Raw genomic sequence first — 19503 nt, 5'->3', positions numbered from 1 at the left:
CCTTACCTACTCTAACATTCCATGCCACGATCTCCGCAAACCAAGCACCTGAGCAGGACAGAATGGCAATATAAGAACCAGCATTGATTTGTATATTGCATCCAAAATCAGACATATAAATGCACTGATGCAACAACTCAGAAAGATTCGTTGGTTGCGACAGAAAGCTACAATGGAAGTGTCAGGTCAGTGCAGTGCCATTGGGAAAATTCAAACATCAGCTTGGAAATGTTCAGAAACAAGACTTTAAATAACAATGCCATATTTATCATGCTGTTGCCACATTAACCACAGGAAATCTGTAATGCAGCCATGTTTAGAATTCTCTGAATGATTCATCAAACTTCAAAGAATATTTTTGTGTTAGAGAAGGGACAAAAGGGGCAGATAAAATTATCAGTTGCATGATAACCTTTCTGACAAAGAGAGGAGTTTTCCTTAGAATAATGTAATATTCAGTTATCAAAAGCTGCTGGGGTAGGGGTGGAAACCATGGCTACATATACTGCTGCCCCACATGGTGAACCTCTGGAGCTACACCAGGTCAAAGCTTTGCCTAAACCCGCAAGTGTTCCTAGGCTCTGAAGTGGTTCCATCCATCCAGGTTGGTCATTGGCTCCCAACGGATCATAAGCATATTAGCCAGGTTGGACTTTAAGAAATTGTCTAGACTAGAGGTAGACAGACATGCATTTACAGTTTTGACTGTGCTGATTCCAAATCTGCCCTACTTTAGGCTATCGTTTAGCCCAGTGGTGTAGCTAGAGGGGGGGTGCAAAGCACTAAGTTTTGCAGGGAGTCTTACCTCAGCATGCAGACGACCCTTCCCCCTCCTCTTTGGAGCCATTCCAGGCAGTGAGAGCAAAATGGAGGCTCCAAAGGGGAGGGTTCGTCTGCACACCATGGTGAGGCTCCCTGCAAAACTTAGTTGCTTTGCACCCCCCCCCCCTCTAGCTATACCATTAGTTCAGCCAAATTGAAAACTCTTAAAAAAAAAAAAAAAGTGGCCTGTGTTTTTGCAGAAAATGAAAATCCAAAACAGCAAACAAGGAATACAGTGCTGGAAATGAGCTCAAACACACACATGCCTGGTCCTTCAAGGGGCCTGTATTTCTGCCCAGAACAAGTTGTAAGCCCACTGCCAATTCAGTTTTTCTGCTAACCAAGAGCTAGCCCATAAATGTTTTTTGCATAAGTTTAAATGAATACAGTTTATTTAACTTTATTTAAATGTAGTTTAAATAAATTGTCATCAAAAGATTAACCTCTGACTACCTCTGAGTCATCCAGCTTCACAATACCCATTAGATGACTTAATAAGGTTACTACTGAATCTTCTGGAATTTTATACCCTATTATTTACTCAATGGAGCACAAGGTTGCTCTCCAGTGCACAGTCCTTTGCTTGTCTACTCAGAAGTAAGTCTCATTGACTTCAACATCTGTTGTTGTTGTACCAACACCTGTCGTTCCCCATATGACAGGCTTGTTTTTCATTTAGGTTGTCTTTCAGTGCCACTAAAATGAGATGTTATACACGTTTTCTTTCAGATTCATTGTCCTTAATAATGGAAGGACATGCTTCTAAATCCAAACCTGTTTACTATGCAATGATTATTCCTAAATCCTTTCCCCCGTGCTGTCCCAAGACCTCCTTACACCTGAGATGGCATGCTAGATGCTGCTCCCCTTACGGATGATGTGCCAGCCTCTGCTCCTCCCACCTTCCAATGTTCTAGCTCAGCACTCCCCACCTCTCCTTCTTTCCTCTTCCACTCTGCCTCCTTCTTCCTTTCCCAATCCAGGCAGTGGAAGGAGAAAGGAGGACAGGGGAGACAAATAAGTGGGCAATGGCCTTTCACCAATCTGCTGTCTGAGGCAACCACTTCAGCTGTCCTGGCTGGATGAACCAGCCTTCGTTTCTTCCATTTTTTTCTGAATAGCAACAACTGTAGTTATATTCTTCTAGTAACATGAGGGGTTCCATACTTCTTGGGAGTAAACTAGCTGAGATAAGTCTTTGTAGGGGTGGGGGAAAAGACAGGGACACAATCCTCAGGATCGTGCTGCTGCAGGGGCAGGATGTCTGGTCTAGAGGGTAGAGCCTCCGTTTGCCTGAAGATAACATCTGAAGGTTGTCAGTTCGAGGCCACCGGCACTGTGAATGGTGAGCCGAGTTATGCCGAGTTATTCCACCTGCTCTTTGGCCGCTGTCAGCCTGTGTGGGAGGAAAATGGAGGCCAGAATGTAATACCAGATCATAAAAGATCCATCTGAAATGTTGTGGTTCTTGAAAGACAGAACCTTCTTCAATTGTAAAAATCCCTACTGGGATTTAGTATTGCCTGCCTATGTAAACCGCCTTGAATTAAAGTCTGAGGAGAAATCTGACGACCAAGAAAGGCAGTATATAAATACCTGTATTATTATTTATTATTATTTTTTCTAACACATCTTACTTCCTGCCAGGGTTCAGACCTCCTAATGGGGTCTGGGGGTGCAGGAAGCCCCACAGAGTGCTCTGCAGGGCTCCCCTCAGCTTATAAAAAGTGAAAATAGCTATCCCAACCCACTTCCAGTTTCATGATTTTAACCCCGAAATGAGTTGCAATTGCTATTTTCACCTTTTATGAGCTGCGGGGGAGCCCTGCAGAGCACTCTACAGGGTTTCCTGCACCCCCAGTCCCCATTAGGAGGTAATATGTGTTAGAATAAAGCCCCCTGCCCCCACAGCGGCACAATCCTGAGAATCACGTCGCTGCCCTCCCCCTTCCTCTGCCTAAAGGGGCAGAGACAAGGACTCTCAGGCTGTCGCAACGCTCCGGTTTGAGAACCACTGCCTTATAACTTATGAGAGTTAGTTTATGTCAGCTAATTGTAGTAATTATGGGGGAAAGCCTGAAATTTGACATTATTATTTAATAATCCAGCAGTTATTGTATCAATGGAGATTAAATGCTATGAATTGTTTTGTGGCCATGGAAATTGTATGGGCACAATATCAAAAATTAAGAACAGAGAGGGAATGGCTCTTAAAATCATTGGATATGATGTTTATAAACTATCAGACTTTGTGCAAAAATGCCACTCTGTCTACATGCATGTGTGAATGGGGCTAACATGCTATGCTACCCCCCCCCCCCCGCGTGCACACATGGGTGATTGGCTCAGCCAGGATTGGTTGCCCACAAACAGGCAGGTATTCCTTTAAGGGAACAGCAAAGAAGACCAGCACCAGGATGCCAGGAGAGATTCGGGCTTTAACAGCTTCCTGCACAGCTTAGGTTGACCATGTGGGCAGGACCCACTGCAAACACACAGATCCAGTGTACTGACTTCAGGAAACATGGCCCTTAATTTTCTCCAAGATTTGTGTCACGTCTGCTTATCCTTCCAAGAGAAAAGAAGCAGTTAATGGTGTATCACTAAGAAGAAAGGCCCATAGCCAGGGAGACAGACCAGGGACAGACTGCACTTGCTCCCAGTGTGGAAGGGATTGTCACTCCCGAATCGGCCATTTCAGCCACACTAGACGCTGTGCCAGAACCACCTTTCAGAGCGCGATACCATAGTCTTTCGAGACTGAAGGCTGCCAATACAATAGATGTCCCTATATAATAGTGAACAGATAGACCAATTTGTGTTGTCGTAGATTGGAACTGTAATAACTTTTTTAAAAATGTGGTGTGAATGAATTTTTAAAAATCATGGTTGAGCAGGGACTAAGGTTGATTAAATCAAGGAAAGGTAGGCAGAGAGTAAATTGGAACAATTGTTCATTGTTCCTCAGTAGGCAAGACCACAAAGCAGTGACAAGTATTCAGTTCAGACCCCAGAATACAACTCCATAAGGCATTTTGAGTTGCAGTACAGTCAAACAAGTGGGTCATGTGCCAGCACTACCCAGAATCCACAAGGCATTCTGGGGCATGATGTCTTGCAGCTTCTGGGTAGCATCAGCCCCATAACCCACAAAAAATTGGGTCATGACCCACTTGTTGGAGAACCACTGAATTAGGGAATTTCATTGAGAGGCAGATTCTTATGTCTCCGGGTAGGTAGTGATATGGTCCTTAGTTCCAGTCTTTTCCCTCTGGTGGGAGGAAACAGAAGGATAATAGGATCATATGAATGTTAGAGTTCCTTTTAGGACTTGGTTTCCAGACCCCTCATCACCTTAGTTCTTTTGTTGCTCTCCTCGTTTGAGTGCATCGCTGTCCTTTTTGAAATGTGATGTCCAAAGCTGAATTTGATATTCCAAGTGAGGTCTGACTCGTGCAAAGTAGAGTGGAACTATTCCTAGGATCTGGACTCTGTGTCCTTGTTAATGCAGCCCAGCAACAACACATCAGCTTTTTTGCAGCCACAACTTTTGTTGTGGCTTTTGTTCAGCCTGCGGCCCGTTAGGGCAACTAGACCTTTTTTCACATATACCCCTGACTGAATTTTACTGATAATAGTGAAGCCAATCCACTGAAACCACTTTTCTGATCTTCCGAGTCTTCTGCTTCCGTTATAACTGTAGTGGTATAGCAGACTCCTTCACCTTATAGTATCCTTAAGAAATGCTGATCCACTTTCCTTGGAAGACAAATCATACAAGTTCCCTGATCAGTTTATCTCATTGTCCTCAAATGGTCTCCAACCAGGTTCGCTGTGTGCGAAACATCCTATGCTATAGTATATCCTATGCTAGCTTTGTCAAAGGGAGCTGGTTATCTGCTTTCTTTTGCATTTTGCACCATTGCAGATAGTCAGTTGCAGTTACTAGCAGGATTCAGGTGATACAAAGACCCAATAAAAGGCCACTTGATTTCTGTAAAACTGCGCTCAGAACTGGATCCTCAGTCTGTGCAACTTGTCATTCCAACACAGGTTGAACTCTCAGATGGTCCTTTCCTGTACACTTGGCTGCTTGACTGTTTCTCTGTGTTGTGGCTCAGATCCAAAACACCAACTATCACATCTCCAGTCATTTTTATGTCCTGTCTTTTAGATGCTTAAAATGCTACTATCATAACTCTTAGCTCTTCCTCTAACCTAATATTCCAGTTTCTTCAGCCGTTTCTTGAATGTCATGTTTCAAACTCCTTATCAACATTGTTCCCCTGGGGATCCCCTCCAATGGGTTTATGTCCACCTAAGTAAACTGCAATCCAGGCAGAAAGAGCCAATAATGGATGCGAGTAAACGTGCAGTGGGTAGCAAGATGGATATAATCTGGCGAAAGAGTTGAAAAGAGCCGTATGGACAGCTTGTCTGAAAATCAACAGCAGAAGAAACCCCTGAAAATGCATGCATGAAAAGATGAAGGGGGAGGTGGGACAGCAGTTGAGAAAATGATGCGCAAGGTGGAGAAAGTGGTTGGAAAGAGATTTTTTTCTCCCGCTCTCAAAATGCAAGAACTCGCCATCATCCAACACAATTGATGGTACATGGAGACCAAAGGAAGGCCTTCTTCACACAATGTGTGTTTGGAATTTGCTGCCACAAGATTTTGTGAAGCCACCTAGGCTTAGAAGGCTTTAAAGAGAGAGTAGACCAATTTTAGGTTGATAGGTCCACAGCTATTTATTTATTTATTTATTTGTACAGGTATTTATATACCGCCTTCCTTTGGTCGTCAGATTTCTCCTCAGACTTTAATCCAAGGCGGTTTACATAGGCAAGGCTGTTCTAAACCCCCGTAGGGATTTTTACAATTGAATAGTTCTTGTCTTTCATAGTACTCCTCGTTCCAGCTGGATTCCTTCCCGGTCTGGCCTCTCTCTGGCCCTTTGCCTCCCACACTCCACTTGACGGCAACTCCTCTCAGCCACCGAGGGTCAGCTCATCAGTATATCAGCGTGTCGTCAGTTCTCGGGTACTTCCGGTTGTTTCGAACTGGCAGCCTCAGATCTTCAGGCATACAAGGCTATTAGCTGTGGCAGCCAGATGGTGCCTCCATGTTCATAGGTTGCATATCCCCAACTGCCAGGTGCTGTGGGTGATTGAAGCTGTCCTACTTCTTCTCTTCTACCTATCTATCCATCTTTACTTCTTACCTACATTATCTATATACATGTGGATGCAGGATAAACTGTTACTGATGGCCCTGGACAAACTTCTCAGTTTGCCTCCTGCTGAGACTGAGGCCTCTTTTCAGCTAAGGTCCTTGCAAAAAAAGTTTCAAGGTTAGCATCTGAGCATTTCTGCTGATGTCATCACCATTCCATTTCCTGCTGTAGGAGAAATCCTGTTGCTATGCTCCAATGTGCTCCCTTTTACTACTCTACTCCTACTGCTGATAGTTGAGGATCAAGCTACATGACACATTGCACATGCTGTGGTCTCCCTTTCAAATCCAAGTGGGAATAAGCGAAAGGTGGAAGTGGCAGCCAGCTCAGTGAGACCCAGGAAGGACCTTGCCTTGATGAATACCCCCAGCTGACAAGTTTGGGCAGTATAGCAAGGCACTTTGGGAGGTATACAATCCATGAATACTTATCCACATGTCCCCTCCTTTCGCTCACATATTTCAGTCATTGTCATTAGTAAAAAAATGGATCTTGCAATTTCAAGGGTGTTGCAGAGAATTTTGCTCACAGCACAGCTTAAACCAAGCATCAGAAGCAGATGGGGGCATATTTCATATTGATGCACTTTGATTTCTAGTGGAGAAGCATCTGTGACCTTCAGAACCAATTATTATGGAAAATTCTGTTTGTAAAATCTGACATGATTAGATAGGGGAGCCAGAACTATATATTTTCTCCCTTTAGTGCCTGGGGTGGGTCATGGGGCAGGTAGGTAGGTAAGAGCCCAATCCTACCCAATTTTCCAGTGCTGGTGTAGTTGTTCCAGTGGGATGTGTGCTGCATCCTGTGGTGAAGGGGCAGTCACTTGAACCTTCTTAAGGTATGGGAACATGGGTTCCCTTACCATGGGGCTGCATTGTGGCTACACCAGAGCTAGAAAGTTGGATAGGATTGGGCCCTAAGTAAGTAAGTAAGTAAGTAAGTAAATAAGTAAGTAAGTAAGTAAAGCCAACTTCATGAACTGGCTTGAACTTCTTGAACTGGTATAATAGAACTGGCTTTAAACAAGCATGTTATAAAATATTGTATTGGCAACCTTCAGTCTCGAAAGACTATGGTATCGCGCTCTGAAAGGTGGTTCTGGCACAGCGTCTAGTGTGGCTGAAAAGGCCAATCCGGGAGTGACAATCCCTTCCACTCTGGGAGCAAGTGCAGTCTGTCCCTGGTCTGTCTCCCTGGCTATGGGCCTTCCTTCTTTGCCTCTTAGCCTCAGACTGTTGGCCAAGTGTCTCTTCAAACTGGGAAAGGCCATGCTGCACAGCCTGCCTCCAAGCGGGCCGCTCAGAGGCCAGGGTTTCCCACTTGTTGAGGTCCATCGCTAAGGCCTTCAGATCCCTCTTGCAGATGTCAAATGTTATAAAATAAGGGCTGGTTCATATAGGCTTCGTTACTTGATGGTTCTCAGCCAAATGTGTGAACTTTCTCCACTGGAAAGTATTGTGTTCAAACTGACCTTGGGTGATATGAAAATTCTATCCATAGCAGGCTCATAATTCACACATGCACCAATTCTGGCTGCCTGGTTGGGTGCATCCAAGGTTCCTGATGTGGGATCTGGAGATGTCATAAGACTGACAACCCTTGAAAAATAGGGAAGGATCTGGTTATAGGGTGAAGCTCAGCAGTGGCCCTAGAACGACCTGAAATCAACTTCAACCATCTGTCTGTCAGAGAAAATAGGGGAAAAAACTGAGAAACAAGCTCATTTTTAGCAAACTGACAATTGTATCTTATATGATACCTTGTGGCCCTTTGCTAAAAGATCCTGTTGATGTCCTGTCCAGACCAAGTCAGATGTAGTGTTTTTTTTCAATATAGTGTTTTTCAAAATAGTATATAGTGTTTTTCAGTATCGTCAGTTCATGCATTCAACTACCTGTTCACACATTCCTGTGTATCACTTGCCTTCTCTGCACTTGATGACTGGCAGATTGTCAGAACTGACTCTGCTGAAGAGCACTGCATTTGATGGGTTCTAGTTGCAATCACCCGTTTGCGCAGTGGCCAAATGCTGCTTGAAAAGCCTGCGTGTGAGTTTTGTCTTCCTTCCTTATGGAGGAAAAGTCCATCACAGGTCAGGTATATGCAGCATCCTGGTTCTAGAAGTAGTCTGTCTCTGAATGCTAGATGCAAGGGAGTGGCAACAGGATGCCGGTATCTTGTGGTCTTTTGTGCTCCCTAAGGCATCTAGTGGGCCACTGTGAGATACAGGAAACTAGATTTGATACAGGAAACAGGGCTTTTGGCCTGTTGCAACAGAGCTCTTTAGGGTTCTTTTATCTCTGGAGAACAGATCATGGCCACATATACAGATTTGCCTTGGGGCACACACGGGATCGTACTTAAATGATGGTTCTTTGATTGGCTGTGCAGGACTGGCTCTCCCTGAACAAGTAAGTCATACACAGCTTTTCAAGAGGCCGTCTTAGTCATCGTATGACTAGCTGGCATCCTCCATGAGATCTCACAACCAGCCCTTCTTGAAGCTCTCAGATATGCTTCTTGTGACAGGGTGAAAAACAAGGTTTGCAGCATAAAGACAAGTCAACACACTGTGGATCCATCACAACGTTTTAGAGTCAAGTGTGGGAAGTCCCCTACAAGCAGATTCGTCATCCCAGGGCATGAGAAAAAACCAACTGACCTGAGGATTCTACTTAGTTCCCTGTGCCACGAGAAACAGAACCAAAAGTCTGAAATGACCTTGCTTTTAGCAACTTCAGTGGCTGTCTAAAAACCCCTCCTATGATCTTCTCAAGAACCTTGTGAGATAGATTGTGACAGCACAAGGTTACCCAGAATGCTTCGGGGCTGAGTAAGGATTTGAACCTTCCTACTCCAACAATATAAACACTACACCAACCTTGCTCACTTCATACATACCTCACACACCACTGACCTGTGTGTAGGCATACTGCACTCTAACATGTTGAATAAATACACCACATTTTAGAAATATGAAATTAGGTCTGCAATGGAAAAATCATGAGCTTCTCCATCTGTTCCTATGTTGGGAGATGGGACAGGACACAGCAGCCCAATTGCAACTGTGCTGAAATCCTTGATTTCTGAATTGTACTCTATGGACAGTTCACACTAAACTCCCAGGGAGGAAAAAAAAAAACCCCACACCAAATAGTTTCAAAAAAGAATCAGTAAGTTCCATCTGCAGAGAACTGAACTGTTGTTCGTTTTCCTACCTGTGTGAGGCATGTGTGTGAGAGAGGGAAAGAAACTCATTATTAGCATTCCCTTGCATGCGAGTTTCAGCTTGGACTTTGTCCACTGGCTGGAAGTCCAGGAGGCAGAAGCAGTTTCATTTCTCATTAAAGGATTGGGTAGAATATTCTCACCACATTGGAACTGCCATCTCAGTTTCTATAACAGCTATAACTATTCTTTTTAAAAAAAAAAATTAATCCAGGCTTGATGTGGACCACACTGGGTGGCATGCCTGGAATCTGGGTAAAATCTGGTGACCCACATGGTGTGGCAACCCTAGTTTTTATGTGCCTGGCTAAATTCAGGAGCCTAGAGGTATCCCCAGGATAATTTTTGTACTACCATTAAAAAAATTTTCTCTTGTGTGTGCCTGCTAGACTTCTGACATAATAGGATACAAGGCAGGGACTCCAAGGCCAATCTTAGGGCTCATGCAGGTTGTTGAGGTGGAAGGCAGTTCTTAAGCAGGAGGTCTGGTCTAGAGGGTTGAGCCTCCATTTGCCTAACATCCGATGGTCACCAGTTCGAGGCCACCGGCATCGTGCGACCTTGAAGCAGCTGACAAGCTGAGCTGAGTTATTCCATCTGCTCTGAGCGTGGGAGAATGGAGGCCAGAATGTGTGACCAGATCAAGAAGGAAACATCTGAATGTTGTGGTTTCTTGAAAGATAGATCCTTTCAAATTGTAAAAATCCCTACAGGGATTTAAATTGCCTGCCCATGTAAACTGCCTTGAATAAAAAGTCCGAGGAGAAATCTGCGGTATAGAAATACCTGTACTATTATTATTATTATTATTATTATTATTATTATTATTATTATTATTATTATTATTATTATGGTATTTAAAAGTCAACACCAGTGCTTTAAATTGAGCCTGGAAACAAACAGATATCCAATGAAATTTGCATAAGATCAGGATGATATGCTCTGTTCGCACTTTTGCACAAGTGCAATTTCTTTGCTCCGATGTTTTTGCGAAGGGATTATAGTGCTGGTTTTGGAGATGGAGAGAGATGCTTGTTTGATTTGTGAGGGGGAGAGGGATGCTGAGTTTTGGAGAAGGAGATGCAGAGTTTTAGAGATCCAGTCGTGTTGGGTAAAGGAGAGCCAACACAGTACTCCATAGAATTGTACTCGTGTTCCTCCCCAGTGGCTACAAATGCAGCTTATAACTTGTGGTAAAATGTAAAATGCAAGTTATAATGTGCAACTAACACAAATGCAGCCTCCTCCCCAAGCTACCCTAAGGTCCATTTTGTACATTGCACAACAAAAGAAGCAGAGTTATATTTTAGAGTATACATTCGCTAGTGAGTGGCTTATTATCTATTTTATATAAATATTAAAATATCTATTTTTTTTTTCAACCACTGCAGAAAGTTGCTCTTTCACTGCACAATTTTGTTTGTGTCTCACAAATATATAAGGTTTCACCTTATGAACAGACCTCCAGTTCCTAACTGTACTTCTGTAGGAGACACCCTATATTTAGTTTCTTTTTGCTATAGAAATATTCAGCAGCAGTGCGTGTAAGGGTGTAGAGTATACTGCCTGAACAACCCTTTTGAGTCACAACCAAGAGGGGAAGAGGCTAATTTATCAACTGACAGGCCCAGCTAGATGACAGAGTTGGAGAGGGATTAGCATATACTACGAAGTGTCCCTATTTATGACAAAGCCCCTGTCTTTGCAGCCTGCTGCTGATAAATCACTGCTCCCATTTTGTCTAGCTTGCTTTGGGGGTTTTAGTCTTCCCCTCCTCATAGCAAGTCCTTGTCCCCTCCTCAGACCATCCTTTTCAAGAGCATATTGTTTTGCCAAATTCCTAGTCCAAGATTCATCGAGAGCAGTGTTTCTCAAACTGTGGGTCGGGACCCACTAGGTGGTCACAAGCCAATTTCAGGTGGGTCTCCATTCATTTAAATATTTTATTTTTAATCTATTAGACTTGATGCTCCCATGGTATGTGACTGCATTTGGGGAAATGTTACAGACCTGTACTTTGAACAAGCTACTATGTGTATCCTTTTAACAATGAGAGTAAATGGGATAGTAGCTTGTCTGTTCAACCTGCAGAGGTCCTCCTTCCTCCCCTCTTCTGCCAGCAGCTTCTTCAGCCACCACAGCAACAACTTGGCCCTCAGCACGGCTTGGGAGTGGCAGCCACACACCAGTCTTCAGCAGTCTCTGTTCCAGCAAGCCTCAATAGTCCATTCACCCACCTATCCTTTAGTTAGCTAGTTCATTGCTCAGTCTGCAAGTCCAGTAGTCCATCAGTCTGTCTATTAGTTCCTCAGTCCATTAATCCATCAGTTTAGTTCTCTCTCCTCCAAGCTTCTTCCTTCTGCTCTCTCAGTCTCTTCAAACTCCTTCTGTACCCACCCAACTCTCCCTTCTCCAGGTGCTGCTTTTATCCCTTAATGACCTGGTTGTCTCTAGTGGATGCAACTGTACAGCATACCAACTGCTAGTTAGAGCCCTGGGGTTAACCCTATGCTTGCCTGCCAGAGCAAGGGGCCACTGTTGATACCACACACTCTCTCCCTTAGGGATCTTGCACATTTCCATTACACATTCCCAGTGGAAGGCGGGGGGGACGGCTCTGGACAGGATAATTCCCTTTTAACTGTTCTTTATGAGAATATATTTGCACTGGAGAAAGCTTCAGATTTCTGCCCCTCCTGGAGTTTCTTGAAATTGGGCCTCTGAATGGAAAGAGATGCACCACTCCTGTACAGCATGTGGCAGGTGTATGAATTCAAATGGCAGCAGAAGCACTTTGGGGCCTAATGGCAGCCAGGGCCGGGTGATGTGATGGCATCACCCCCCTGCATCATCGCCTCACCTTTGCGCCTGCACCTGACACCCTCCTCTGCTTCCAGAATGGCTCCATTTCAGAGCCAAACAGAGGCCAGGGAGGGCAGGTGGGTCCAACTTGTAGTGCTCGCCACCTTGACTAGTATTCCCCTCCCATGGAGAGCCCAGGAAACACCCAGAGTGACACAGAGGGGGGCATGTCACCCCCGCACACGACTGGCCTCCTGGACACCCCCCATACACCACTGAATGGCAGTGACCTGCTTCCATTCCATGACCTCTCCAAATAATAAATGCCATTGGATGTGTTTTAGTTGCAAGCTATTCTGTGAGAGCAAGAAGATCTGCATCTCATCAGACACACACCTTGCTCCTTTTCCAAAGTTTAGGTTGAAGTGTTCTTTTGTGAGATGGCAAATGCCTGATTCAGTTTTGGTCAGATCCTTTGTTTGTACTCTTACCTCTGAGCTGCATTGCCCTTATGTCGGTACTGAAAAGTGACTTAGAATTGCGCCCTAAGTCTTCTTATTCCTTAAAGTGAGCAAAGAATAAATAAGGAGGATTTACACAATATAAATTCTCCCAAAATGGTTCCATGCAAGCTGGAGAAACTTCTTTTCCTTAACTAGTTGCTCAAATTAGGCAACAGGTGTGCACATTTCCAGTGTCATAAACTCTGCCTCAACAAGAGTCTCCAGAGATGCTACTTTTTGGTGGAACATGTGTGCTCTGCATGTGAACTCAAGCTGCAAACTCTGCAAAGCTATTGTGATTGCATGTTTTGAAGAAATCAGATGTGCCATTGTGAGGGGTGGCAAACCTCTGTGTGGACACAAATGCCATTCCAACATAGTGAAACTCATTTCAAGGAAGAAGTTATGCAGTTGTTTGGAATGGGAAAAGTCAATGCAGGAACTGAATTTTCCTGGAGGAAAATTTCATTTCATCTCCTTGATTTATTGGTAAAAATGAGAGAGATCCTGATCCCAATCAGTTAAAGGCAGCTTGAATTACACTTGGAAATGGATTTGGAGCCAGTGCAGTTGGAATGAGAAGGAAGTGAGAGGCTTCCCAAACTGGCCCACATCCAGACTTTGGCAGCAGCATTTATTAATATTGTCTTCAAGGACAGCCCTGTGTAGAGCCCTGGGCTTTAGTCGAGATGTGATTAAGGCCTGGATCACTGAGAACAGGTCTATGGCTGTGTGAAAGCCACCGCTGGAATTAAAGACAGTTGTTTGTCATGTTGCTTGCCATGCCAGCTACATCTACAGGTTTAGAAATTCCACACTGGAGAGCAAAATACATGTTCGCAGCACCTACAGACTGTTTTAGCTCCAGCAGAGTCAAAGAGGGGGGGTAAATGGTACACTTCCACCAATTTAAATGACCAAAAATGGAGACTTTAATAGTGGTTTGGTTTGTATCTGTCACTTCCAATTGAAGAAGGAATGGATGAGAAAATGGAAAACTAAATGATTTGGTTTCTTTGCTCCTTGAAAGAAAAAAATACCCTTTTTGCAGACTATCTGGCAATCAGTTTTTTTTTTCTTATCAGCCGAACTGCCTGTGAATGGATTTTGAGAAGTTATAAAAAATGAAAAAGATTATTTTTCCCCTTTTGAGTAACCAGACTGTTTGCAAATAGACTTTGGAAACAGCAAAATATTCACAGCATTTTGAAGCTGCAGTAACAGAAGTGAAAAATGTCTCTCTGGAGATAATTATGGGTTGCCCATTGACTGCCTGCATATAGTGCATCGATATGGTGAAGACTTAGGTTATACTTAGAAGTGTTTGAAAAACGTGTTATTTATTTTACTCAAAAGGAAGCCCCTTATGTTCAGTAAGACCTACACCAGAATCCTAGGTATCTCTACTCAGAAGTAAATTCCACTGTTTTCAATGAGACTTATTCTCGGGAAAGTGTGCATAGATTGTAAGTAAGATCCTATCTTACTCACTGAAAACAAGCACCTCTAGTTATATTACTGTCATCTAGATGTACTATAGTCGGACCTCAATATCTATGAGTGATCCATTCCCATGACACCCTGAGGATACTGAAACCCATGGATAAACAAATCCATGAGTCCGATCGCTAGGATCTCCAGACATGGCCAGAGATGTCATCTCAGGAGGCCTCAGTACACCTCTGTATGGCGACTGGAAAACTAGAGGTATTTGTTTCTGGTGAGTAAGAAAGGATTACAGCCTAGGGATGAAAACCTTTTTTAAAAAAAAAAATTTGATTTTTCCAAAAACAAAAATAACAAACACCCATAACATAAACACAATATTAGAGGGTGCAAGATATCATACATCACTATAACTAATAAATCATTACATATTTCCTAATCCAGTTCCTCTTCTATGTTAGCCTCTTAATATATCATTTATCTATCATATCATATCTTATATAATATATCATATATATAATACATTCATCTAAATACCCTATCTTATACTTCTACAACTTTATTTTCAACCTGTTGTTCCAAGCTCTCTAGAAATCTGTCCATTTCTGCCACATTCATTATTTTCTCTATTAATTCATTTTTCATTGAGCTCTTCGTGTATTTCCAGTATCTAGCATATAAAATCCTCACAATTATCATAATCCAATATCTAACATACTAAATTCTAACAACTTTTAATATTCTAATGATTACATATATCATTTCTCTATTTATAACATCCAAAATTAATATGCCCTCTTGACTAAATACATAAACATATACGTAAACTTCCAAAATGATATCACCTAAAATTAATTCTAATTCATTAAAATGATCCTCTAAAATTCTATTAATATCAAGCTAACTAAAATTTTTATACATATTACATATCACCTATAAAGCTTATATAAATTCTCATTGATATCTAATAAACTTTAATTTCTAACATACAAAATTAGCACATTACTGTCTTTCTTTTTATCTATTCCCTTGTCTCCAACCTAAATATCCAAATCCAAAGAGGTCTGCCAAATCCTCTTCTCTAGACTTCAACTTTCCATCTTCTCCTTTCTGGTCTGATGACTTTTGAGTCTTTATCTTCCAAGCTATCTCCATCTCTTCCAATTGTTTGTTTTGTCCTGTCTCCAATGTTTTGGATTTATCTTCCATTTCTTTGCTCTTTTGTTGATCCTCTCCTGTTTGTTGTATATTAAACTCATTTGTCTGTTGAATTAAGATTTCCAGACTAATTTGGATTTGTAAATATCGATTTGCTTGTTGCTTTCCCAGTTCCAGTACTTTTTCCATAATCCTTTGTTTTTTCTCATGTGATTCGGATATAACATCTTTGAGTTGCACATTAAGATCATTTAACTGTGTAGTTAACACATCCAAACTAGCTTGAACCCATAGATATTGATTCGTTTGTTGCTGTCCCATCGCCACTAATTTCTCTATATTGTCTTGTATTGTCTGCTTCCATTCTTTCCTTTTCGGTTCCTCTTGTGTTAGTTTTCCTAAGCTGACTCCGGGGCAGGAGAGCTCCTAACTTTCACTCCTTTTCCTGTCATCCTTTTTCTTCCTTCTTGTATCTTCTTTCTTCTTACTTCACTTGTCAAGTCCTGTTCTTGTCCTTGTAGTGCCTTTTTTAGTCCACTAGATGTCCCTGATGTTCTTATTTCTGTTGATTATATCTTATTTCTATTATTTATATCTGTTTCTATGTCAACCGCATTCCTTTCCAGAAGATAATCAAAGGAATGTAAACAATCAACCACTTTTGCAAAACAACAAAAAAAAAATGCGGGTCTCCAGCCCCTCTCCACAGGCACTCCACAAGCTCTCCACAGGAAAACAAAACTGAACACTCCACAACAATAATTGTATTCCAAGACGGTTAATTTGTAATCCAACAAATTTTAGATTTATAAAGTTAGAGTCATGCGCTCATATATCCATAACAAGCTCGGCAGGTCTCCTCCAAAGCTTCTTCTCACCTCGACGAACAAATAAGCAGAGAAAGCCTCCCCTCCTTCTCCTTCTCTCGGGCAAAAGCTTAATCAGGCAGTCAATTAGTCAATTAATGCCAGACATGCAGAATGGAACAACACTCACTTGCTTCTTTCAACTTCCTTCTTTGCTTGGAGCCTTTGACTTAATTTCAACATTGAATCCTCACCCTCACCGACATCGATAGCTGGGTTCCCTTGGAGAAAAAACAGTCCCTGGCTGGACCCAAACCGTACACCATCACTAGGATCAAGACCTCTCCTGACCACTGATCCTTGGATCTCATCAGACCTGCGATTTTGGGAAGAAATAGCGTGCTTTCCAAGAGCTTTCCAGGAGCTCAGAAAAACAGGACTACTCAGCCACCTCAGGCCCCACCCCCTCCAGCCTAGGGATGAAATCCTATACACACTTTCCTGGGAGCAAGTCTCATCATCCAGGAACTCAGATTCAGCCTCCATCACAAGTTTGGAACCTGTGGTTAGTTAAAACCGCAGGTCCAAAATCGGCACATAGGGAGGCGGGACCTGTACTAAATGACAGTAGTATATCTTTATTGTAGTGGACAGGGAACTCAGTCACACAATGTGGGATCTCTGGATTTTCAGCCAGTCTGTTGACCTTTATCCATTTATATAGTGATGACCAGACAAGTTCTTAAAAACGTTATGAAAGATCACATAACCAGTTCCCAGTGGTTCTTAAAATGAAAATGCTACATTCTGTATCAGAAATTTTCAACGTTTTTCTTCTCATGGCACACTGACCTCTGTGATCTTTGCCTCTTGTGGGCTTCAGCTTCCAGCTTGTTGGAGACTCGTCCATTCTTCAGCTCTGTCTCTAGGGCAACTGTCTGTAGTAGTGAATTTTCTGTCCCTCTTCCTCCCAGAGCTCTGCCTTGCTCTATCAGCTGAGGAAGAGGGACGGGTAATTCATTACTACAGACAGTTGCCCTAGAAACAGACCCTGAAGTGTTTCTCAGTTATTTTCAATTCTGTGCTCCAAATTCCTGTGGCACACCTACAGACCTTTTGCAGCACACCCTGCACATGCCCGACCTCGTCTGATCTTGGAAGCTAAGCAGGGTCAGGCCTGGTTAGTACTTGGATGGGAGACCGCCTGAGAATACCAGGTGCTGTAGGCTTATACCATAGTCTTTCGAGACTGAAGGTTGCCAACCAGTGTGTCGTAGAAAATAGCTGGTGTATGTATTTGCAAAATACAGGTGGGGCCTTGGTATCCCTGGGGGATCCATTCTTGGATTCCCCCCCCCCACACACACACACACACACAGAGATACCGAAAAGCACGAATAATCAAATCCGCGATCTTTGCCCTTAAGGCCTCTGAAGGGGATCAGAGCTGTGCTCTGGTCCCTTCCAGATGGCTTTCTGAAGCCCACAGAGACAGCATTTGGTTGCCCACTCCCTCTGTGGGCTTCAGAATGGCTGTTTCGGCTGAAAAAAACACAACTTCCAGTTTCCCTCATGTAGTTTTTATGCCATATAAGACTTCAGAGGACTGGGGAAGCCTCCCGAGAGCTCAGGTGGGGCCAAGTCTGGCACGTCTGTCCACAGGTTTAATAATCTGATTTCCTCCATGTTTGCTGATGAGTAAAATAAGAATATAGTAGTGTCACAATGACAAAATCCTTCCCTGGTTTTAGTTGTTGATCTGAAGCAGGCATAAGTGGCCTTAACTTTTTCTGGCAGTTCCCCAGCACTCTGAGCAGAGTGGTTTGCTGGCACAACAGTCAGTGGGACCTTGGCTTCTGCTTGGTTTGTGATCTAAAACAGCTTTCAGGCCTTGAAATGCCCAGATGCATGCATGCAGCATGAAAAATGTAGCCCAGCACATGCACAGTTCTGGTTTTCCACTCGGGTGATATTGATCTTCTTGTGAGAGAGTTTCAGAGATTAAGTGGCCACAAGATCTGAACAAGGACTGCGGTGTGCCTGTTTAGAGTTGGTTAATCATTGAATTCTAAATGGAGCTCATTTTCTTGCAGCCGCAAATGACAGAATGTACTACAGCTACCATTGCATTATCCTCCTGACCTTTCTCCAAGAAGCTTAGGGCACCATAATGTTCAGTATACACAACCCTAAGTAGACACAGCCCTTTCCATCCCTTCCACCAGCTGGCAGAAGAAACTACTGTAAGTTGATGCAAAGTTCAATATGGACCACTTCAGACACTTGCAGATATGGCCATATCTTTCCCATGTGGTGTTCTCAGGTTCTCCTGCCTCTGTAGTTGTACGGAAAAGTACACTGTGAACCAGTCGTGTTCACATATACCAGAATAAAAAAATGCATTTTCCTTCTGTTTACCTTTCTTCTGTTGCCTCATCTGTGTTGAATTTGGGATCATAAGCTCCTTGAGAAGGGAGCCAATGTACAATGATGGTGCCTGTATAGAATCTGATTATGCTGCGTGTCTTTCTAGCTCTTTCCATGTATTATCTTGTTATATTTAAAACCACCCTAAGGTTCTGGAGGTTACTGGAGGTAGGCGGTTTGACTCTGTCGGGCCGCTTCTCCTGCAGCTGCACTGGCTGCCCATTCGTTTCTGGGCCCAATTCAAGGTGCTGGTTCTAACCTTTTAAGCCCTATACTGCTCTGGGCCAGGGTATCTTAGAGATCGCCTACTCCCATAAAATCCGGCTGGTCCTCTTAGGTCATCAGAGAAGGCCTTTTTACAAGTGCCGCCGCCCAGGGAGGTGCGTGGGGTGGCGGCAAGAAATAGGGCCTTCTCAGTAGTGGCACCAACGCTATGGAATTTCCTCCCCCTTGACTTAAGAACTGCTCCCTCTCTTGAAACTTTCCGGCGAGGCCTGAAGACTCTTTTGTTTACACAAGCCTTCTGAGTCCTGGCCATTTTTAACATCATTTTAACATCTTTTAACACCAGGTTACAGGCCTGGATCCTTTATAAACTGCTGCTGTGTGCTCTTTTACACTTTTATCTGACCGCTGTTTTTAAGATGTGTTGCAAATATGTTTTATCTTGTGCTTAAATTGTTTTTAATTTGTTTTTAACCTTTGTTGTAACCCTCCTTGGGTCCCTCCGGGGAGAAAGGCAGGGTAAAAATAAAGTAAATAATAATAAAATAATAATAATACTGTAAGTAATATTCTCTCCATTTTGCAACTCAGAGGATCGAGAGGGAGAGACTTATCTAAGCCCACCTGGTGGCAGAAGTGAAATGTGAACTGAGAAAGGCCTTGTTCAGAGCTCAGTCTCCTAGGCTGCAATTCTGTACACACTGACTTGGGAGCCAGTCACATTAAACTGAATAGGTTTAATTAGTTCTGAGGAGAAATGCATAGTATTACACTGTTCCAGCCCCAATCCTATGCTCTGCTTTATGATAGTGGGATAGAGCAGTGTTTCTCAACCAGTGAAACCACCAG

At 43.0% G+C, this 19503-nt stretch overlaps 1 protein-coding gene and 1 pseudogene across 1 annotated transcript in view; both read left to right on the top strand.

The window, feature by feature from the left end:
- Positions 1 to 19503, top strand: part of CDYL2 (chromodomain Y like 2) — an 87493-nt gene that overhangs the window by 26669 nt on the left and 41321 nt on the right. The window lies entirely within an intron of this gene.
- LOC136660930 (5S ribosomal RNA) lies at positions 17114 to 17231 on the top strand (annotated as a pseudogene).

The sequence above is a fragment of the Tiliqua scincoides genome, chromosome 9 (assembly GCF_035046505.1).
Source record: "Tiliqua scincoides isolate rTilSci1 chromosome 9, rTilSci1.hap2, whole genome shotgun sequence".
NCBI classification, from domain to species: domain Eukaryota; kingdom Metazoa; phylum Chordata; class Lepidosauria; order Squamata; family Scincidae; genus Tiliqua; species Tiliqua scincoides.
Note: the sequence above shows the minus strand (reverse complement) of the source record. Positions and strands in the feature narration are given on the sequence as shown.